The sequence below is a fragment of the Acomys minous genome (genome assembly GCF_964271855.1).
Source record: "Acomys minous genome assembly, chromosome: 14".
Classification (NCBI taxonomy): Eukaryota; Metazoa; Chordata; class Mammalia; order Rodentia; family Muridae; genus Acomys; species Acomys minous.
This window is the reverse complement of record NC_140496.1, coordinates 63,829,634-63,853,608: the sequence shown is the minus strand read 5'-3', so window position 1 is coordinate 63,853,608 and position 23,975 is coordinate 63,829,634. Positions and strand designations below refer to the sequence as shown.

The 23,975-nt window shown below is 39.5% G+C and overlaps 1 protein-coding gene across 1 annotated transcript in view; it reads left to right on the top strand.

Moving 5' to 3' along the window:
• The first annotated feature begins 14,385 nt into the window (after nt 1-14,385).
• The window catches only part of CD53 (CD53 molecule), a 39,338-nt gene continuing 29,748 nt past the window's right edge, over nt 14,386-23,975 (top strand). Inside the window, exon 1 of the mRNA XM_084755623.1 lies at nt 14,386-14,541. The gene's annotated coding sequence lies outside the window, so the exon portion shown is untranslated. The remainder of the gene's footprint in view (nt 14,542-23,975) is intronic.

Here is a 23,975-nt window from a genome sequence, read left to right as displayed (position 1 = left end):
TAATCACTGCGCCAAAGCAAATAATCACCCCCACTGAGGACTGCTCTACACATTTGTTGCCAATCACTAGGTGTTAAGAATTGTCTTGTGTAGCCGGGCGGTGGTGGCGCACGCCTTTAATCCCAGCACTCGGGAGGCAGAGGCAGGCGGATCGCTGTGAGTTCGAGGCCAGCCTGGTCTACAAAGTGAGTCCAGGACAGCCAAGGCTACACAGAGAAACCCTGTCTCGAAAAACCAAAAAAAAAAAAAAAAAAAAAAGAATTGTCTTGTGAAGGATTCAAAAACGGCAATCGTAAAAGGGGCATGTGGACCATAGGCATAACTGCCTCCTTAAGCTGTTTTATGTCTTTAAACTGGAGGGCTTTATGCTGTCTCTGAATTTGCCCTGGGTTAGTTGGGTGAGGCACTTCAACTACTGGAAAGACTACTCTCCGAGAAGGAGCAGAAGGCTTTGCCAAAGACAATTGACTTTGATAAGCTGGGTTATACGCTGGGGGCCGGTCTCCTCTACTTTCTTTTCCTTCAATCTTACACTCCCTCAACAACTTCTTTAGGGCCCGTATCTCAGAGGTTAAAGTTGGCTCTTCCTCCTCAGAATTAGAAAAAGATATATCAGAGGCAATCTCAGACCGGGCCAAAGATTTTACAGATTGCTCCTCCTGCACTTCATTTAGGGCAAGTTCCAAACTTTCTAGCCGCTCTCTTATTTTCTTGTCCTCGCTCCTAAGTGCATCTCTAACAAGACGCCATAACAAGAAGGTGGCGATAGGAACACTGTTGGACTCTTCTGGAGATCAGACTTCACCTGACCCCAATCTTGGCTATTTAGCTCTCCCGATACCATAAACCAAGGACTACTCAATTCTATTGTTTTTATAAAATCTTTAACACTCACATACTTAATCCCGGTACCTTAATCACTAGCCCACCAGAACCATGGATGAACCTGTGGCACCTATTTCCAATACATCTATTTCATACCTCCCTGAGGCGCTGGCCAGCTTCCCTGGGTGATCAGTCAGCTTCTTCCCTGGGCAATCTTTCTGCTTCCTCCCTTCTTTCCCTGATCTCGGTGTAACCTCCACTTGTGGTGCCCGCACCACCATGGTACCGAGTCGAGGGCTAGGGACTGCGGATTTAACTCATACACACACACACACACACACACACACACACACACACACACACACACACTAACACGGCGGGTCCTTTGTGCTAAGAGAGCAGCAGCAGCAGCCGTGGCAGTGGTTTATTCTTCTCCTTTCCAGAGTTCCAAAGAGCCTTCTTATAGGCAGCCAAACAGAAATCCTCCTCCCAGGTGAAATCCCTCAAGAGGTAATCACACACAGGAGGAAAAGTCTCGAGGAAGGGAGGGGTGCGTTCTCAGAGCAGTAAACATGACTAGCTAACCAAGATAAACACAGACGTGGAAGCTGCTAGAAACAGGACATGAAACAGCAAGGCAGGCAGGCAGCCCAGTCGGGCCTGGTTCCTACACACCTCCCCTTGGTGGGAAGGCCTGATGGTGCTCAAAGAAAGAATAAGCAGGCTACCAAGATGAGACTTGATAGCCTATGACCATATAGTTGAGGAGGGTGTCCCCCTCAGTCTTAGACCCAGGAGAGGGGAATAGGGTGAAAACACAAGGGAGGAAGGAATGGGAGGATACAAGTGATGGGATAACAATTGAGTTGTAATCTGAATAAATTAATAAAATTTAAAAAAGAAAAAAAAGCACATAATCATGCCATTAGATGTTGAAAAAGCCTTTGAGAAAATCCCACATCTCTTCACGTTAAGAGTCTTGGAAAAATCAGGGATACTCTTTCCATATGTATTGAACATGGTGCTTGAAGTCCTAGCTAGAGCAAGAAGACAACTAAAAGAGACCAATGGGCTACAAATTGGAAAGGAAGAAGTAAAAGTATCTCTATTTGCAGATGATAAGATAGTACAAATAAGTGAACCCCCAAATTCTACCAGAGAATTCCTACAGGTGATAAACACCTTCTGCAGAGCGGCTGAAACAGAATTAAAAAAAAAAAAGTCAGTCACCCTCCTATACACAAATGATAAATGTCCCGAGAAAGAAATCAGAGAAACAACACCTTTCACAATAACCACAAATATTATAGAATAGTACCTAGCTATTAAAAATAAGGAAACCATGATTTTTTTCAGGCCAGTGGGTGAAACTAGAAAACATCATCCTGAGTGAGGTAGCCCAGAGCCAGAAGGACATGTATGGTATATGTTCGGTTATAAGTGGATTTTAGCTATCAAGTACAGGTTAATCATCTTACAATCTACAGACCCGAAGAAGCCAAGTACAAAGATAGCCCAAAGGAGGATGTGTAAATCTCACTCAGAAGCAGACATAAAATAGACACCTGAAATGAGAAATGGAAATGGGTGAGAGAGGAGAGGGAGAAGGGAATGGGTGTGGGGATCAGGTGTCGACAATGTGGGGCAAGCGCTGGAAGAAGAAAGAACAGACATCAGTGGTGGGAGTATCTGTGGGACAGGGGAGACTTCAGGGTGTCTGTGGTGGTGACCTTAGCTGAGACTCCTAGCAGTGGGAGCCTGAAGTGGCCACCTCCTTATCCAGGTAGATCTTCAGGTGGAGGGAGGAGACACCAATCCATACACAAAACCTCCAGCCCGGCCAACCAATGACTAGCCCAGCTTGAGTCACATGCCATGAGAAAGAGGCCACCACCGACACTAATCATATTCTGCTATTCTTGCAGACAGAAGGCTAGCATAACAGCCATTTGAGTGGCTTCGCCCAGCAGCTGATGAAAACAAATGCAGAGACCCACAGCCAGACATTAGGTGGAGCTTGGGGAATCCTACGGAAGAGGGAGAGGAAGAACTGCAAGAGCCAGAGAGGTTAAGGACATCACCTACAAAATCAACTAACTTGGAACCATAGGGGCCCACAGAGACTGCAACACGAATCAGAGTGCATCCGTGAGCTAGTTCTAGGCCCCCCCGCCCCCGTACGTATGTACCAGACAAACAGCTTATCTGTGACCTCTAACAGCAGGAACAGGGGCTGCCTCTAACTCTGTTGCCTGCCTTTGGCTCATTCTCCCTTAGCTGGGAAGCCTGGCCTAACCTCAATAGAAGAAGATGGGCCTAGTCCCACTTGATATGCCAAGGAAGGTTGATACCCATGGGAGGTCTCCCCTTTTCTGAGAAGAAAGGGAGGTGGAGAGAGGGGGAATGGAGGTGAGGTAAGAGGGAGAGACTGGGAGGGTTGGAGGGAGGAGAACTTCCTTCTGGGATGTAAAGTAAATAAATAACTTAATTAATGAAAAAAAGAAAGATATTCACCTTTGGTATTATAAAGTGATAACTGTTCAGAGTTGGTAAGAACTAGGAAAAATATATGGTTAATCTATTCAGTATTTTTTCACAGATAAGGAGATAATGTCTCAGAGGATCAGATAGATTTTCTCACATAATTATAGATCAAAAGCTGAAATCAAGCACTTGTGAGTCCAAGTCTTTATCCCAAATGCCACACTACTAACTCAGTGGCTTCTCTGCTTGCCTGAGAGCACATAAATTAACTTCCCTTTTTACTACAACTGCCTCTGAGGCCACATTTGTTACAGTCAGTATATAGTCAGACATTCCTTACCAGCCCACAGTACTCCTCCTACAAGGTCCCAGCCTGGAACCAATTCACAAACCTTCAAGATTTTTTTTTTTTTGTGGTCAGTAAACCGCTGTCATCTGGGGGAAACACTTCCTTAGTATTCCTTCTGTAGGAAACCACAGTTCTTGACTTCCCACATAGGGAAGGAAAGATATTTGTCTAAAATTGGCTTCCTACTTCTATTAAGACGGTAAAATGAAACATGAAGTGTGGAAGTCCTTCTAAGTTTGTGGTGTCTATAGGATTAGAGACACCCACTCCTGGCTCAACAATGGCAAATAAAATCCTGAACGTTTGCTAAGAACCAACAGTTATGACTACCTAGACTAGTGGTTCTTAACCGGTGGGTTGTAACCCCTTTGGTAAACCTCTATCTCCAAAAATATTTACATTAAAATTCATAGCAGTAGAAAAATTACAGATATGAAGAAAACAGAAAAGCTGTTTTAAAGAGTCTTAGGATTAGGAAGATTGAGAACCACTGACCCAGACCAATGGATTTCTAGCCTTAGAGTTGGGGAAACATGTCCAAGCCAATAAAAAATAAGAAGGAAGACAAGTATTCTGTTAACCACCACCCCGTGTGTTCTCTAACATTTGTTTTTCTTCATCTTATTTACTATTGTTCCATTTAAAGCTTCATTTGAATAAGCATCCTGTTCCCATAAAAAGGCATGCACATATGTTTATTCTTATTAGAATTTTCCTTTCTTTATAGGCTCCCTTATTTTTTATCTATAAAACATATAAACATATAAACATAGAAAAGCCCAGAGAGCATATCTGGCTTAATTTAAACACAGTAAGAATGAGGACAAATGGTTTGATCTGGATAAGATGAGGTCAAGTTTGAGTCCAGTCCAAGGTCAATAGAAAGCTCCATGCTATCCAGGATCACATAGCAAGAGCTTGTGTCAAAAAAGATTCCTTGGAATCTTGTCACCTTAGAGTTTTGTCATTAATATTTCTTTAATCTTATGTAGTGATGCTCAGGTAATACCTTATGGTCTCATTTACAAAAATATAAAATAAAGTATGGAAAATAACCCTTCCTTTGGAACCCCTCAAACAACATAACTTCAAAAGCCACCACAGGGAGCTGGAGAGATTGGCTCAGTAGTTAAGAACACTTACTAATCTTTTAGAAGGCCCAGCTCAGTTCCAAGCACGCATATCAGGGAGCTCGTAACTGTTTGTGACTCCAGTTCCAAGGAGTCCAGTGCCCTCTGGTCCTCTACCCCTAATGTGACCCATCATAATAAAAATTCTTTCTTTATTGAGAAAGTAAACAAACAAATATTAATGATGACATCAGTTATTTATTACATTCACATAGATGGTATACAATGCATATTTTTCAAGTGACATCTGGGAAATAACACAGAATGTTATATTTGCTTAGTTCATAGTCAACCAGTTGGGTAAACAATGTTATCTTGAAAGCATCTGCTTCTTTTAAGTGCTTCTTATGATTGTTTAAGTGTCACATGTCAACATCTATAGGTGGGCTATTGTCAGTTACCTTTAGATTATGTTGAGAAAGCATAGGCAGATTTGGGCCCAGGGGTCCCACTCAAACTAAGGCACCAGCCAAGGACAATACAGGCGGTAAACCTTAAACCTCTACCCAGATCTAGCCAATGGACAGAACACTCTCCACAGTAGAGTGGAGAGTGGGATATTACTTTCTCACATACTCTGGTGCCTCACCTTTGACCATGTCCCCTGGAGGGGGAGACCTGGTGGCACTCAGAGGAAGGGCAGCAGGTTACCAAGAAGAGACTTGATACCCTATGAACATATACAGGGGGAGGTAATCCCCCTCAGGAACAGTCATAGGGGAGGGGAATAAGGGGAAAATGGGAGGGAGGGAAGAAAGGGAGGATACAAGGGATGGGATAACCATTGAGATGTAACAAGAATAAATTAATAAAGTAAAAAAAAAAGAGAGAGAAAGCACCAGGAATTTTTAAAAATGTATTTTGAAAGAAATAGGGGAAAGACTTCACTCCTTCACTGCCAGAAATACCAGCAACTAGAGCCCAGTGTTCCTTGTTCCATGATGTTACAATTTATTATAAAAATATTGATGGCAAATTTTAGAAGCCCAAATAATAAAACAAAGCAAAACAAAAATGTAAAATTACCTGAAAAATGTGCAAATAATCTGAAAAGACACTTGTAAACAGAAGCCATACACATGGAAAAGTATATAAAACAATGTTCAACATCACAAATCAAGGAAACAAAAATTAAAAACATGGTTTTGTAAAATTTAACTGTAGCCATACTGATTAAATTTAGAAAAAAAATCAAAAATAGATTTTTAAGAGGATGTAGACAAACAGGAACTCATCAGCTGTTGGTGAAGAATGCAAATGAGTACAGCCATTATGTAAAAGATATCATGTGGAAGTTCCTTAAAGAACTGAAAACAAAACTACCACATATTTGATTCAACCATCTCATTTCTGGGTATACATCTAAAGGGGATAAAATCTTCACATAAAAAAGACACTTGTAAACATGTGTTTATTGTAGCAGTACTCATAACAGGCAAAGTGTGTACAACCAAGTCGGTAAACTTTTAAGCTTCTAGAAATCTATATTAAGTTTATTCTCAACACGAGAGTAATAACTGGCAAAAGACTTTATGCCCTGTCATGAAGAGACCACAGTCCAAGCCTACTGCCACCCACATACAGATTCTTTCTTATGACAAGAGACAGGATACTGCTTGACACTCTATAACTTCTTGACTGTGGTTCTAGTGGTTTGTAGTCCTATGGTGATGGGTGAGCTGAAGTTTAGATGCATAGCCAAGGTTGCACTGGGGTTGGGGACAAGAAGGACATGTCATAGGCGTGGTTGTCATCGCAGGGATTAGCTGTCTGTTTGACGGTCCTAACACTGTTCTTTGTCTGAGTTTAGGCAAGACAGCATGGAAATCAGGGTTGGTAGCTCTTAACTATGCTCATGTATTTGAGCTCAAAGAAGATGGAAGCATAATAAGAGTCAGATTATCTTGTTGAAATTAAAAGAGTCTACAGGACAAAGGGATGACTTCTTATACATTCTGGGTTCCACCTGTCTTCCTAAGGGACACGAGTGCAGGGTTATGATACTTGCTTGTTTTCCACATAGCTGAGATCTAGAACCAGTCTCTTACCTGTTTTGTGTCTCAGGCTCTGAATGCGAAATAAATCCCGGATATTGTCTAGGTGTTGTTTAAGAACTACATTGAGAATAATAACTAACATCGTATCATACCTACAACTTTAGAACACTTTTTTATATTCCTCATTTGGCTCAGAAGCAGAAATGATTCTCACAGTACATAAAAAATCATCAAGGCTCAAAGATGGTGAGTGCCAATTTGACACAAACTAAAGTCATATGAGAAGAGGAACCCCAAAAATGACTTCATAAGATTGGGCTGTAGACAACCCTGTAGGGCAGTTTTTTTTTTTAGTTAGTGAAGGCCTAACTCACTGAGGGTGGTACCATCCCTGGGATGAGGGTCCTGGGCTCTATAAGAAACCAGACTGAACAAGTCAAGTGCAACAAGCCAGTGGCCAGCAATAGCCTCTGAATCAGCTCTTCCTCCAGGTTCCTGCTTTATGTGTGGTCTTGTCCTCACTGCTTTTAGTGATGAGCTGTTATATGAAACTGTGAGCAAAATATACATTTTCCTCCCCAAAGTTCCTTTAGTCATGATGTTTCATCACAGTAATAGTAACCCTAATCTAGGCAGTAATGTTCTAAAATACTTCTGTGGATATTTTCTGTTTTCCAGCTCTATGCTATTTTTTAATGCAACATATTCCTATGTCTAAGGTTATATAATTCATGTTCTCTTCATACAATTTGATCATGCTTATGATTTATAGGTTATAGAATATTAAGGGCTTAAAATTCTAAAATTTGGTTTATATAATCTGAATATGCATGGAATTTTCAAATACCATTTATCCTGAGAAGCGAATTAAACTCTGAGTAGTGTAAATTTGGTATATGTTGTTGAGAACTCCTATCATTCCCAGGGTCTAAACTGAATACCCATAATGTATCATAGGTGTTATATATGCCTCCAAATGTACTTTGGCACACAGTTTGGCACTTTTTTTTTACACATGAGAGTTGATTAATGTATTATGCATCAACAAGACAAAATCATGAGTCTTAATATCTGTAAAATCCCCCTTTTATTTTAAGTGTGTTTTGTATTTTAGTACTATTCTGAGTTGTTCAAGAACATAGAGTATCCTGAAATTGTGTTGTTCTTTTTGTAGTTTTGTTCTCTTCCCCTAAATGGATGGTAGAAATTGATGGTCAAATAGCACTAAAACAAAACTAGTAAGTTCACGTATAATGTGCCACATGGTTGTTTAAAAACATTTGAAGTTAACAGATGGAGTTTCTGTATGGAAGTTTCATAATACTTAGTTTAGGTTGACCCTTTTCCAGATGTTCTCAACCTGTGGGTCGAGGCCCCTTTGGGGGTCAAATTTCACCTAAGACCATCAGAAAACACAGATATTTACATTACAATTTATAATCATAGAAAATTATAGTTCTGAAGTAGCAGTGAAAAGAATTTTATGGTTTAGGGTCACCAACAACATGAGGAACTGTATTAAAGGTCACAGCATTAAGAAAGTTGAGCAGTATTGCTCTACCCCATTTCTCTCTCTTGTTCCTGCCTGTACCATCCCACTCCTAATATTCCTCTTTATACTTTCATGCCACGTGTATTCTATTGTTTTGTCTATCTCACTCCCTTTATGTTCCCCCCTCCTCTCTTAGGGCTTTTTCTAGTTTCAAGACATCTTCTCATACTCACTACCATTAAAATACTCTAACTTAATTTATTTTCCAATTCTACCTGTTTTCCTTATATTTGCAGTTTTCTTTATAGCTGAATAAAATTCTATTATCTCCATGTACTACATTTTCATTATCCATTCTTCAGTTGATGGACATTTAGGCTCACCATTTATTTACTAGTGTTAGGGAGAAATGATAATTATGTATGTACAAGAATTTCTGGGGTAGGATATATATCTATATATGTGATAATAGGATTATGTGTATATATACATACATATATATATGTGTGTGTGTGTGTATGTGTGTGTGTGTGTGTGTGTGTGTGTGTGTGTGTGTGTGTGTGTGTGTGTGTGATCATGTATACATATGGCCACTTGGCATTGGATGACTGTTTAAGGAACTCCTATCTGGGAGAGACTAATTCTTTCTACCTCAGCAGTCATAAGCAGATTTGTGGTAATTCTTTGCCTAGGAATGGGAACCAATGAGATTTTCTGCCTCCATGTTAGCATGTCTGTTGGTGTTGTCATTTTTCATATCTTGTTTAGGCAGTCACATTGTTGAGATATTATGGGAGTGGCTTCCCAGCCACTTCTAGGGGCACCATAAGGGGAATAGCAGAATACAAGAGACATGAAGAAGGAAATGAAAAAATCAGGGGAGTGGAGGTGGAGAGTGGTAAGGGAGATCAATATATAAAGAGAGGGGAGGAGGAGGAGGGAAAATAATATTAAGTATATTTGAAAAAGTTGTAGGAATCATATTAATTTTATTTACCTAAAATTATATGATACATATAAATGTATGCATATAGTTTCAGTGAACTTATGTCACTTGGAGTGATAACATTCCCACATAAGATCCGTAACCTATCTAACAAAACTCCTGACAACACGTATGAAAACCCTCTCTTTGAGTTGCTAGTCAGGGGAAATCAAGAGATGCCCAAAACAGTATAGACTATTTGATTTCTTTCTTAGGGTTTCTATTACTACAATAAATAAAACAAAATCAACTTTGGAGAAAAGGGTTGATTTAATCTTATACGTCTGAGCTCTTACTTGATTGCTAAGGGAAGTCAGGGCAGGAACTCAAGAAGGGCAGGAACCTGGAAATGAAAATGGATACAGAGGCCATGGCACAGTACTGCTTACTGGCTTGCTCCTCATGAATTTTTCAGCCTGTTTCCTCATAGTACCTGGAACCACCATCTCAGACATTACACCTCCCACAGTGTGCTATACCCATGTCAATCATCAGCTAATTAAATGTACCACAGCCTTTCTTATAGGCCAATCTATTTAATGCATTTTTTTATTTGACATTCACTCTTCCCAAATTACCCTGGCTTGAGTCAAGTTGACATAAAATTGGCCAGCACTATTGGCTCCTCATATACTTGACACTCAAACACATCACAACCAAACTCTAACCTTTCCTTTTCTTTTATGCCTAAGATGTCATGTTAATATTACTATGAAAACATTACACATTCAAACTTTAAAAAAATCCCACAGTTGTTAAAACTTCAAATACTTTAAAATATTGAAATTCTCTTTAAAATATCCCAAACCTCTAAAATATGCATAGTCTCCTAAAATCCCCAAATGTTTCAACTATGGGTTCTTGTAAAATTACACAAGAAAGTTAAATACTTTTTTTTTTTTACTCCAAGAAGGAAGAATCAGGGCACAGTCACAATCAAATCAATTCAAAGCCAAAATTCAAAATTGTGAAGAGTTCAGTACTTGATACTGGGGACCTACTTATGATCCTCTGCATTCCAAAGGGCCTGGGACACCTCTCACTTCACCCTCTACATCACATACAACTTGTCTCCTAGGCCCAGAAAGGCTCCACTCCATGTTTGTTGATGTCCTTGATGGTGATCCCATGGTACTGGGCTCTCCTGCTGTAACTTGGTTGTGCTTTCACCCAGTAGCCTCTCAAGGGCTCTCTTGAGGAATATTGACCATGCCACATGATGCCAAGCCTTCATGCATAACCCCTTCAATTCTCAGACTTCTGTTGTAAGTGAGGTTGAACCACCACCAATGGCCATTCTAGTCCTCACTTCAGGGATTCCTGTTCTACCACACAGCGTCAAGCCTCATCTGCTGTCCATCAACCCCTTCATGCCTCCAAAAACATTGTCACTTGGGTGATTTTTACTGCATTATAAGGTCCAGCTAACAGAATTTGATTCAGTCTTGTCCCCCTCTGGACCACAGTTTTGTGTGCTGACCCTGAGGAAGTAGTCCTACATTTACAATCTTGACGCTAATATATCACCTCCAGCTAGCTAATGAACATCAATTATCCCAATAAAGCAAAGGTTTTACTTCACTGACACTGGTCTTTCATTAAATACTGCCAATTCTTTAGCTCCAAATGGCCAGACACCATGGATTCTTAAATCAAAATATTAAATAGTCCAAATGGAATCTTTAAGGGACTCTCAGATCTTCCCTTTGTCTTCTGCATCACTCTCAATAGTTTCATCTTCCAAGCTCTGAGAGAATGGTCAACTGAGCACTGAACACTAAATGGAATTTCCATATCAAAGTTCAAATGCCATGCAATCGTCCCCAAAATACATGGTCAAGTCTGTTACATGAATACCCCATGACCCATGACCTGGTACCAATTTCTGTCTACTGTGATAAAAATGCCATTACCGAAGGGAACTCAAGGAGGAAAGCAATTATTTATAACTCTTAGTCACACTCCATTGCTTAGGGAAATCAGGGCAGGAACTTTCAAGCAGGGGATAAATTTGGAGTCAGGAACTGATACAGAGGCCATGGTTGCACACTACTTACCAGTTTGATCACATATCTTGCTTTTTTATAGTACCCAGGACCACCATACCAGGAGTGGCACCACCTACAGTGATCTGGGCCCACCCATATCACTCATCAATCAAAAAATGCACCATAGGCTTGCCCATGGGGCCAATTTTGTGCAGACTTTTTTTGCAGCTGATATTTCCTTTTCCCAAATCACTCTAGCTTCTGTCAAGTTGACATAAAACTACACAGAACAGTTGTCTCACCAAAGTTCAAGTTAAGATCCTATTAATGAATAGGTGATGTCCTTCAGACCAAGGACTTGGTAGATTTGAAATGGGTTTGACCGAAAGCCTCCCCTTTGAAGACTAGCTTTCATAGTTTCAGAAGATGCTATACAATCTGCCAATGGAGAGACACAGCCAAGAGTCCTATACAGTTGGGCTGCACATGAACCAAAAGAATGGCCATCAAGACAAGATATTCCTAAAAGCACAATAGTGACAATTGTGTCTTGGTGGTAAGTAGCAGCTATCCAATTGGACTTAATGTCTGCTCAATTGCGTGTAGTCCTGGAAAGCTAGCCAGCTACCAAGGGCGAGTGAAGTCATGGACGCTAGAGGAGAAGCTACCACTTCCACTTTATCAGCACAATGGAATTTCTATTGTATTCTAAATATTTATCCTCATATCCATAGGTGTGTGTAGGTCTCAACCCTCACCAAAGAAACTTTTCTTTGCAGCAGAGAGTATTATAGAAAGCCACAACTGATCAAAATGGAGAGATAACCTAACTATGGGGGTGCCCATCTTCAAGAGATGGATCTCCCAGACCTAAGGGACAAAACACATGGAAAGGGGGATTGAAACCTGTAAAAGCCAAGGGACCAGAATTTCAAAGTAGTTTTAATTTGCATTTCCCTACTGGCTAAGGATGTTGAACACTTAAATATATATAATAGCTCAACATCTGACTCCTGTATTTCTTCTTTGGAAGATTATCTGTTAGGTTCACTGGTCTATTTATCACCAAGCAGTTTTATGGGTGTTTCCTTTGATTGTCCTTAATTTGTGCAGTCCTTCATATTTCTGTCTGACACATAGCTGGCAATGGTGGTCTCCCATTCTGTAGGCTATCTGTTCACTTTCTGGTATGCTCTTTGCTGTGTAGAAACATTTTTATTTTCTATAATCCCATTTTTAAAATTCCTGTGAGTATTTCCTATGCTATTGAAAGGTCTAATATCCAAAATATATAAAGAACTCAAGAAATTAAACACCACCAAACCTAATAACACAATTCAGAAATTGGGGCTCAGAACTAAACAGAGAATTCTCAACAGAGGAATATCGAATGGCTGAGAAACACTTAAAGAAATGCTCAACCTCCTTAGTCATCAGGGAAATGCAAATCAAAACAACTCTGAGATTCCATCTTACACCTATCAGAATGACTAAGATGAAAAATTCAAGTGACACCACATGCTGGCGTGGATGTGGAGAAAAAGGAGCACTCTTTCATTGCTGGTGGGAATGCAAACTTGTACAACCACTTTGGAAATGTACCTGGCACTTTCTCAGAAAACTGGGAATAGGGCTTCCTAAAAACACAGCTATTCCACTCCTTGGAAGATACCCAGAAGATGCTCCAGCACACAAGAAGATTTGCTCAACTATGTTCATAGCGGCCTTATTCATAATAGCCAGAACCTGGAAACAGCCTAAGTGTCCCTCAGTAGAAGAATGGATAAAGAAATTGTGGTACATTTACACTATGGAATACTACTCAGCTATTAAAAACAAGGAATTCCAGAAATTTGTGGACAAATGGATTGAACTAGAAATGCTCATAATGAGTGAGTTTACCCAGAAGCAGAAAGAGTCAAATGGTATATACTCACTTATATCTGGACACTAGCCCAAGGGGCATGTCCCAAGAAAATCTTCGCTTACCAGGAAAGTGGGACAGAGGGGAAGACTTCCTATTGGGACTCTAGGTGAGAGAATCAAGAGAGAATGGGGAAATAGAAGGACCCAGACTGTCCTAGAAACCTACAAGTAGATCATTATGACGGGCCCAGGGGTCCTGCTCAAACTATGGCACCAGCCAAGACAATACATGCAGTAAACTTCGAACCCCTACCCAGATCTACCCAATGGACAGGACATTCTTCACAGTTGAGTGGAGAGTGGGGTCTAACTTTCACACGAACTCTGGTGCCCCATATTTGACCACGTCCCCTGGGTAGGGAGACCTGGTGGCACTCAGAGGAAGGATAGCAGGCTACCAAGAAGAGACCTGATGCCCTATGAGCATATACAGGGGGAAGAGGTCCCCCTCAGTCACAGTCATAGGAGAAGGGAGTAATGGAAAAATGGGAGAGAGGGAGGAATGGGAGGATATAAGCGATGGGATAACAATTGAGATGTAATATGAATAAATTAACAAACTATATTTTAAAAAAGAGATTCCAAAAGATTTTGCTTATCCTGATATTTTGAAGTGTCTTCAATAGTACTTTCAACATTTTAGGCTTCAAATTAAGGTCTTTGATCTACTTTAAATTTATTTTTGTGCAGCATAAAACATACAGAGATAACTTAATTCTTCTGGTAGTATGCATTTAATTTTGCCAGCACCTTTTATTCAACACAATGTATTTTCCTAGTGTATTTATTTATATATCTTTGTCCAAAAGTAGGTATCTATACTTGTACAAGTTTATTTCTGTGCCCACTATTATGTTCCATTGGTCTACAAGTATTTTTTAGTTCCAGTACCATGCTGTCTTTGTCAATATGGCTTAATAGTATAGTTTGTAGTCAGGTGATGGGGGCAGGTACACAGCAACAGATCCACAGGAAATTCCTAGGTGTCATTTCTGTTGAGAAGCTCCGTTCTCTAGTCAGGAACTGTCATCCAAATCACTGTAAAGTTCACCAGGACTCAGATTTGTGTGTCAGGTCCTCTTTCGTTCCCCAAACAGCTTAGAGTGGGGTGTGGGTGGAAGCCTGTAAAAACCCGCTGGGGAACAGTTGAATATCTGAGCTTAAGAGAGAACACTCAGTCTCACTTCCTCACTGTTCTTGCTTGGGTTTCCTGTCGTCACAGCATGATCGTGTTTTTTCTCTCTTCACTTCTCCTTTTACACAAATAGACACAGACTTCTGCCGTTACCAACCTGTCCTGGCCACCTTAAAGGTACTCAACAAATTCTACCTGAAGTATTCACTGAGAGACACTGTCTACAAAAGGTAAGACAACAGCTCTGAACCAGCTAATGAAGGGCAAAGTAATTTAGAAGTCTCTATTATCTCTCAAGGAACTTTAAAATGTCTGCTTTTTACAAATATTTAGATCAGTAGTTCCTCCAGGCAATCAGGCTAGCAATACTTTAATTAGCGTTTTGTTAGCTGATATCTCTTTGGATCTGAGAGTCCATGAGCATACATTACCATAGCACTTAAATTGTTTACTGTATATGGCGGTTTCTAATGCTTGAAGTTTTCTGTGTGAGATGAGTTGAAATTGGGGAGATTGACTATTTTATTTGTTCTTTATAAAGCTTAAGGTTTGATTTTAAAGTGGGGGAGGAAAAATCATAGCCAGACTGAGTTAGAACAGCAGCCGGAGACGTATTGTCTTCATCGGAAAACATTTTAAAAGGAAAGTGAGTGCTCTGAACATTATGCGTTGGTATAAGAGGGGAGAAACAAAACAAAACAAAACAAAAAACCAAAACTGCAACACAATATGTGCACTGTAACTGTACTTTATGATTTCAGTAACCGTACTTTAGATACCTCCTAAGAGTGCTTAGTTTGGGGGCTTTCAAAGAGCAAAACAAACACTATCTGAAGGGTTCCCTTCTTTGCATTAAATAATCTATGCTAGATCAAACATGAACAGTGACAAATCTTATATAAAATGTGTAGCTAGGTGGAAATTCACCTAAGCACGCGGTGATAGTTTCCAAATAATCTACTATCACTAACTTCAGGCTGCAAGTATTCAACAAATTGATAGTTAAGCTTTGGTCCTGGCTTTCTGAGACTAACATGGTTGTTCCTTATCAATTCAAAATGTCTGTATCATGTTTTTATTGGTCCAAGAACTGTGAGAAGCTCATTTGATTATGATCTAAATGAGAGAGAGCCAAGTCCCCTGTGGCCACATTTATTCACTTAGAGTTCAGGGGAGATAGCCGTAGCTTAACTGAAGTGTCCCTCGGAGGCTACTAAACCTTATATTTATAAATAATGACCAGTTTTTAGTGAACTAAGTTAAAAACCAGGGGTTAGGCACCCCTTAAAGTCTGACAGTGCTTTGGTAGGTACTGTTCATAAGGAGGAAGGCAGGAGGAGGAAGAATTTTTCCAGTAATAGTTCTGTCCTTGAGAAACTCTTCTGGGCAGTCATGCGTATTACAAGACTGAGCCAAAGAAGAATCTTATCTGCTAGGTGAGCAAAGTTTTGCTTTCTCAATCTTGAACGGAATCTTCACTGTTTTGAAACTGGTTGATAAAGAGCAGATGCTGAACTGATGCGTAGTTTCCTGTGTGGGCCAGTGAACACCATTTTGCTTTTAGATACAATGTTTTCTTACCCTTAGGCCCACAGGATGTGATTCCAAGCCCAGGCCAACACAGCTAAATTACTACCACTCAAGGGATTTCAGTTTTGTCTGTTAACAAGAGAGAAGGATGTAAAGAAAACATTCTGTTGTTTCTTACCTTCTAATGCTCTCTGACTGCCAAGAAGCGCTCCGACTACTTTTGCTTTGCTTCCTCATTCACTCCTACTCTATGTCCCAGCGGCACTGTGCTCAAGTGCTGAAAACACAAATATAAGTCATATGATTATCCATCCCAAAGAGACTAAAATGAAGGACAGCTATAGGGACACAGAGAACACACAATATAATGTGCTCTTTTCTATAATGTAGAGATAATGCACACAAAACACATGAGGTTTGGAGTTTTCCAAAGACTCTCTGAGAGAGGACTCTGCTCTGAACTTATTATAGAGACTGGAGATAGTAACATTTCCAGTTATAAGACCCTGCATATGTACTCAAGGAGGCATTACTCCCCTACTCCCTGCCACAGACATGGAAGAAATAAAATTAAGCAAGAGAGACTAGTCACATGACCACAGGAAACACCAAGCCCTTTCTCCTAGTAGGCAACTGAAAGTAGAAGACAAGTTTGCTGAACAGAAGAGTCTGGGTCTGTCTTAGGGCAGAGCTGTGCCTGACACTTAGATGCAACAATTTTGATAGAATGTGGCATAAAGGCAAGCATTGTTGTCTTTAATCTGTGTGTTTCACTTGATCAGGAGGAAGTGTAGAACTTTTTTGTGATGTTACAGCCATTCTCTTTCCTTCAGTTCCATCCAGCAATTAGTACGTTGGTTCAGTTATAGTGGCTTGCCTAGTGTTTAAAATTAGCCCACACCACCTCTTTTTACCCCAAATATCACTTCTGTGCAGGTTGCTCTGAGGACTAGGCACCTACCCTTAGGATAGTCTCAGGATGATGAATCAAAAGAATCTATAGAGGGGCTGGAGAGATGGCTCAGTGGTTAGAAGCACTGACTGCTTCTCCAGGGGCCCTGAGTTCAATTCCCAGCAACTGCATGGTGGCTCACAATCATCTGTAATGTGATCTGATGTGCACTGTACACATAATAAATAAATCTTAAAAAAAAAGAATCTATAGAAACCAGACAGCTGTCCAGATCTGGCCTCCGGGCTTACTGCTGCTGGGCAAGAGGGAGGATGGTTACTTGGGAGGAAAGATTTTGAGAAAAAGAAAAATACGTACTTCTACAACTAATAGGTAAGAGCTCACAATGTAGGCCATTAATCTCTGGCAAATCCTCTCTGCTGCTTGTCCATTCCCACTTGTACCATTTACTGCAAAGTTCTTCCTGGTTTTTAGACTAATAAAAAGGATATGGTGTGGACAGGAGGGTGCTCGATAACTGCCCCTGATTTAAACAATAATCTTATTATAAAGATGTCTACCCCATGCCAGCAGCTGGTAACATCTTGCTGAGCTCCCAAGTGGGAGGCAACAGGCCCTAACCATTATTTGGAGTTATCTTTCCTCACTTAATTCATTTCTTTTTCTTTTTAATTTTTACGTTCATGAACTTTTTGTTACAAAGGGCAAACAAAACTTTTAAAGAAATAGTTCCAAGGCACAAACTGAGGAAAAGGATTACTCAGCCTTTCTGGCAACGGTACATTTCGCTCTTGAGACCCTCGCAGAAGCTCAGGGCTACTCTCAGGAATTGTCTTGGCTCTTCTTCGCTTGGCGCTCACTGAACCTCCGGCCCTGAGCCATTCAGGAAATTCTATCCTAGAAAAACCTGTGAGGGCAATAGTATTAGCCCTGGTTAAAGATGAGGAACCTGTAAGCTTGACAGGTTAAGGAAGTTGTCCAAGGGTGTACTTACGTGGCAGTGCTGGAACTTAAAGCAAACCTGGCTCTGAAGCTTCTGTTTATCAAAATGCGATCTGTACTCTAGGAACTCAGTGAGTCATCTTCACCAAGTTACACTGGTCACACCTGGTCTTTCCACACCTGGAAGCAACTGTAGGTCAGTTACTCCTTGCAATCTGACTCAGCTTCATCCTACTTGCAGAGAGAGCAGCAAGTCCGTCGAAGTTCTGTGCTTTGCTGAAGCTGATATCAGGTTCACAGGCAGGCACAAGTCTTAAAGTATCTGTAGATCATATCAACAAGAGATATGCTCTCCTACCAAGGTCCACCTGTCTTGAGTTGATATGTGCTGGCCTGTTCATAATCTCAGACTAAATAGGCCTCAACGCACAGAAACAAGTATAATGAATAAGGAGTTTTTAGTATAATAAATCCTGTAGTTTTCTAAGTATACTTTTTGCTTACAGACTCACAATGAACATTAACTTACAAGCTTATTAAACAGTGGTCATAAAAGACCTTCACTTTCATTTTTGTTTTTAAAAATTATTTCCTCCCCCCTTAAAATGATAATATAATTACATAATTTCCCTCTTCTATTTCCTTTCCCCAAGCCCTCCCATATATCCCTCAAAGTTATTTTTCAAGTTCACGGACTCTTTTGCCATTAATTTCTCTTTCTCTCTCCCTCCCTCCCTCCTTCCATCCCTCCCTTCCTCTCTTACACACGCATACACACACACACACACACACACACACACACACACACACACACACCTGTACATGCACACACACTATCATAAACACAGCCTACTAGGTTTGTATAATGTTACAGACATGTATGCTTTTCTGATTGACCGTTTGGTATTGGATAATCAGTTGGTGTGCTCTTCTCTGGGGAGGATGGTTTCTCCTGCTGTCATCATTCTCTAGTTGCCTGTAGTTCTAGGCTTAGGGTTGCAGCCGTGCGGGCTTTATCCCAGGACACGTTAGGGTGTCTATTGTTGCTCTCCCACATGTTTAAGTATTCATGTTGGTGAGTTGTTTCGTAGATGTATTCATTGGGACTGGATTCCAAAACTCCTCATTTTGATAGATTGTGGCCTTTCATAACATTTTTTGTCTACTGCAAACAGAAGTTTCCTTGATGTAGGGGTGAAGACTATACTTATTTGTGGGCATAAGGATAAATGTTAAGCACGTAATTAGGGATTTTGCTTGTTTAGCAAACTGGCAGGTTTTTTTGTGGTCCTCCATGGTTCACAAATTCACTAGCCTAGGGCTTGGTTTCTGATATTTACCTCTTCTCGAGTAGGTCCTGCATACCACTTGAGACCTGTTAGTTACCCCAAGTTATGCATACTTTTATTGCAGTCTTAGGCTTGTTTGCTATGCTGGTCTTTGTTGTGGTTCCTAGGTGTTACATCTGTGCAGGACTGTTGGTTGGCTCCCTCCTTTGGATGCATCCGTGGCACCTAAAATTAAGTAATTTGCTTTCAAAATGTCTGATCATGGCATTCCTGCATTCCTTACTGCCTTGTTTTTGGTTTTGTTTGGGAAGAACTTGCTAATATCTCATAAATGGTGTATGTAAAAGCAAAGCTCCTTGCTGTAGTTACAGATTGGCATCTAATACTGAATTAGGTAAAGACAGAGCTCTAGGACTGGTAAGGTGTTTTGAAGTTTCTGTCTAACCAGACACCTGTAAACTTGATTTCATTGAAGTTAAGAGTATATGGTGCTTTAATTACAGAGAGAGAGAGAGAGAGAGAGAGAGAGAGAGAGAGAGAGAGAGAGAGAGAGAAGAGAAGAGGAGAGGAGAGGAGAGGAGAGGAGAGGAGAGGAGAGGAGAGGAGAGGAGAGGAGAGAAGAGAAAGGGAGGGAGAGCTCAAACCTACCATAGTTTACTAGCCCAAGTTCCTTGCTTGGAGTAATTAAATGGTGTTCAGTTCTGCCTTCCACACTGGGTCCTGAGATGTGGACCCAGATCATTGTGGTTTTGTTTTGGAGGTTTACTGGAAATTGACATCAGGAGCTTTCTTCATAAAAAAGAACCCTCTGAAAATGCTGTGAGTCATGGGCCGGAAGTGGCAGATTTTAACTGTTAGGGAGGTGTCAGTTCCTCTGAATGTTAGATAGAAGGGTGGGAGGTTCAGAAACTGGCCAGTAATGTTGAGGAAAGGATAGGAAAATTTTGTCTGTGATTATATGAAAACAGGACCATTGTAGATCTTGTAAAAGTAGTGGTCATATTCACCAACTGGACAGATTTTATCATGCACTCTGACATGAGTCTGAGCAAATAAAAAATCAGAAAGGCAGGAAGCAGATATATTTTTGTTTACTGTGAAGCAAAGACTCAGAGGTTATGCTTGCAGGTTTGTGGGGACCTGAGTCTTTGATGCTCTGTGGAAAACAGGTTTATATGAGTCTGAAAATGCTGTGACAGGACTCACGGATGCTGGGGCTTATGTGGCTCTTGGAGGCAGATCATTTGATTATCTTGTTGGTTGATGAAGAACTTTTTCTTATGCTTAAAACATCATTTAACAACAACACCAACACCAAAGCCCTGGACTTTGTAGTATTTTGTTCAGCCCAAATATTAGAATATTTGGAGCTAATTAATGATGTTAAATTACTTGTTTTAACAGTCTTATTAATTTTTAATGTTTTTTGTGCTATGTTTCAGTGAGTCAAATATTAATTAGGTATGCCTATTCTCAAAAGTTTACATCCTAGTGAAGAAAGAGATGCTTATAACAGAGGGATTTGAATCTCTTTCAAAGGAAAGAGATTCACAGAGAGCAGGTATTCTTTACAGGAGTGAGGATTAGGTATAAAAAAAAAATAAGAAATCATCATGGAAGATTTTGTGGGAAAATGATATAAGCTGAGTGAAAGAATGGTTAGTAACTAATAAGAATATGTGTTGAGACGGACAGAAAAGGACATATTTTATTATAGAACCAGATGAGCAAAAGGTGAAGGAAGGAGATTTAAGAACAAGTATTCAAGGCTGATTGCTAAACGTATATAAGTAGGTAGATGTGTTATGAGTTTGGAGTCATGGACAGTAACAAATCAGGATGGGCCTTTTTACATATACATATGTTACTGTTATTTTTATAAAACTATGCTTCTCTTCATTTCTTTCTTAACTTGGCTATCACACAAATAATTGAGACTCTTTAATATTTGTTTTTTTAAGGCTTTGCAGGACAATCTTGAGTAGTTTAAGACTGTTCTTAAGTCTTTATGTTATCCTGACACCACCTTTGCCAAAATCCCCAAGTTACTTGCTTTTTAGTTCTTTCTTTGCTCCAGCTGAATCTTCTTCATCTCTCTGCACCTCTGCCTCTGCCTGAGTCTCCTGATAATCTCTTTCCTCTTCTAACTCCTCTTTCCCTATTTGGCAGGAAGTCCAGACCTACTCTTTCTCCTGCTAAGTGATTGGCTGTAAGCTGCTTTATGGCATAGAAGGGGACAATTGGGAAGCAAAAATTTATAAAACACTGAGACAGGAGATTCTCAGAACAAGGCTTAAAACCAGATATGGGGAATACAGAAATCAGCATTTGAATTACACAATAACCTTATGCCAACATACACACTTGTGTAAATACATTGCCTCAGCCAAGAAATAACATAGGCCACAGTCTTAAAAATTCCTGTTTTTTGTAATCCCTTTCATACATCTGTCACTATACTCAACTTTTTACCTCATGTCATACTTATCTTATATAACTTCTGGTCCAATTTCTATTTCTACTTTTTTCCATTTTCTGAAATGTTAAATACCTGAATCATGTAGTATGTACTTTTATATGTATCTTTTGTTACTTACCATACCTATTCTTTTACATTTTAATAAGTTCTTTGAAAGTTTCATACATGATATTTTTACTATATTCACTACAGCTCCCATTTTTTCCTGGATTCACTCCAATTTCCAATCCATCCAACTTTCCAACTGGTGTTGTCCAAATATTCTTAGACATGTGGCCATTCATTGGAAAGTGGTTGACTTATCAGGGCCTACACTCTTAGAGTAAACTGTCACTTAGAGTAGCTAAAACTTGTCAATAATTCCACTGCTTGGAGTAGGATAGTTTGCCCAGCTCACCTCCCCCTGTTGAGATTTAGTCTGGATTAGGCTTGCATGGGTTTTGGTTTGTAATGCTGTCAAAAACTCTGTGGACTTATTTTCAGTAGATCTTCCGTGTCTAGAAAATGTTTTCATCCACCACCTCAGGCTCTCACTTCTTTATGCCCCTCTCTTCTGAGTTGATCCATGACTCCTGATAGGGAGACAGTTCTTTCTTTAGGGCTGAGAATTCTTCAATTTCTTATTCTTTTTACCTTAGCCAGTTGTGGGTTACTGTATTAATGACTGTATACTGCATACAGAAACTTCTCAGATGCAGTTTGAGAGATGCACTGATGGTAACTCATGAGAATAGTAGTAGATTTCTCCTGATGGTCTCTGAATTGTATAGGCATAGGTTCTTAGCTTGGTTATGGTGCCAGGTATGGGTTTCATCTTGTGGACGTGACTTAAATCCAATGAGAAAGTGGTTGTTTACCCACATGATGCTCATGTCACTATTGCATCATAGACATACCTTCTTGAGGCAATCATTCTTTAGTCCACAAGGTTCATAACTGTGTTTGATTAATGACTGCTTTTCTCTTCTAGGAGCTTGCATAGAACCTTCCAGCTTTATGAAATTTAACCAGTAGAGATGACATTTTAAGATTCATAACTTGATTTCTTTGTGTTATGTGACTCAAGTATGCAGTGTCTTCAGCAATAAGATCTTACTACCAAGTTCTGGGTGCAACTAAGAACAAAAGCAATATACGATATTATTTAAGTGTCTATTTGACCTCAGTGTCCAACAACCCCCAAAGAAGTAAACTCATATAAGGTACTTTGTTTTTCGTTAGCCTCTGGTATTTAGTAGGATGTTGTTGTCCTGTTATAGGATACCCAACTCCCTTCTAATTCTCTCTATATACATATCTACACTAGATGTTTCCATATTTTTGAGAAAATCTTTAGTGTTATTTAATCCTTTCAATAACCCTCTACTATGCATCCTTTATTCAAATTCTGTAGCATATCATAAATAGTGCACTCTACTTTATTGCTGAGAAATATTCCAGTGTCTAGTTAAAGTATATTTCATTTGTACATTAATATGTCAAAGGGCATTTGTTTACCATTTGGGATAACTACAAACCAAGCTGCTCTGAACATTCTTGTATAATTCTTTGTATGAGACTATATTTTAATTTTTCTTAAGAAAATGCCTAGAAGCAGAATGAATTGCTGGATAATAAATCTTTAACATTTTTCATAACCATCAATATGTTTTTCAATAGGAACATATCATTGTACATCCTCATTAATAGTGTATAAGAATTACAGTTTTATATTATCACCAAGACTTGGTGTGCTTACTTTAAAAAATGTATTAACCTTATTATGTGGTATATAGTATAATATTATCATTTTAGTTTTCATTTCGCCATTGACAAGAGAAATAAGTAATTGCTCCCATTTGCCATTCACATATTTTTAGATTGGGTTATTTATTTATTTTTTACTGTTGAGTCTTAAAAATATTTTATATACTATGTGTAAAAACATTTACTTTCTTTTTATAATATAAAGTTTCACTGTACCATCTAGTTCAGTGATTCTCAACATGGGGGTTGTGACCCCTTTGGGGAGTTGAACAACCCTTTACAGGGATTGCCTAAGACCATTGGAAAACATAGATATTTAATGTATGATTCATAACAGTATCAAATTGCAGTTATGAAGTAAAAACAGAAGTAATTTTATTGTTGTGTTACCACAACACAAGGAACTGTATTAAAGGGTCCTAGCATTAAGAAGGTTGAAAACCACTGCTCTAGACTAACGCTGAACTCCTGGAGTGAAGAGATATTTTGCCTCAGCTTCCTACCTCTTGAATAGTAGGAACTATAGGAGTCCTTAACTTGGACAAAATTTTACCTCATATGTGATTTGTAAATGTTCTCTCTCCATATGTCTTTTCTTTCTCCTAACAGTGTCTTCAGAAGAGGTACAACTTATCAATTCTTTGGGCTGTGTTTTCTGTGTTTTATCTGAGAACTGTTTGACATTGGCAAATATCTCTTACATTGTTTTCAGGAGTTTTATATTTCACATCCAGATATAGTATCAATTTACAAATATTTTTCATA